Source organism: Littorina saxatilis, linkage group LG6, assembly GCF_037325665.1.
Source record: "Littorina saxatilis isolate snail1 linkage group LG6, US_GU_Lsax_2.0, whole genome shotgun sequence".
NCBI lineage: Eukaryota > Metazoa > Mollusca > Gastropoda > Littorinimorpha > Littorinidae > Littorina > Littorina saxatilis.
The window spans coordinates 54,264,924-54,265,254 of record NC_090250.1 but is presented as its reverse complement, the minus strand read 5'-3'; positions in this window follow the sequence as shown (position 1 = coordinate 54,265,254).

Here is a 331-nt window from a genome sequence, read left to right as displayed (position 1 = left end):
CAATAGCCGACTCTCACGACCAGTGTAAGGACTAAACCGACTAGCTAACGACTGTCCTAACGACAAATCAGACTGCCCTTACGACTAATCCGAACGAAACTATGCTACCGACAAATCCGACCACCCGTACGAGCCTTCCGACTACCGTTACGACTAATCAGAATCGCCTTACGACTAAACCGACACGCTTACGACAACCACCCGACAAATGTCTATTCGTCTGAGTCGGGAGGCTCTTCCGACTGTTTTGAAAATTTCAAAACAGTCTGAAGGGCCTTCCGAACTAACCGACTTTTCAAAAACAAAATGGCTAATTCTCACGAACTCTCCG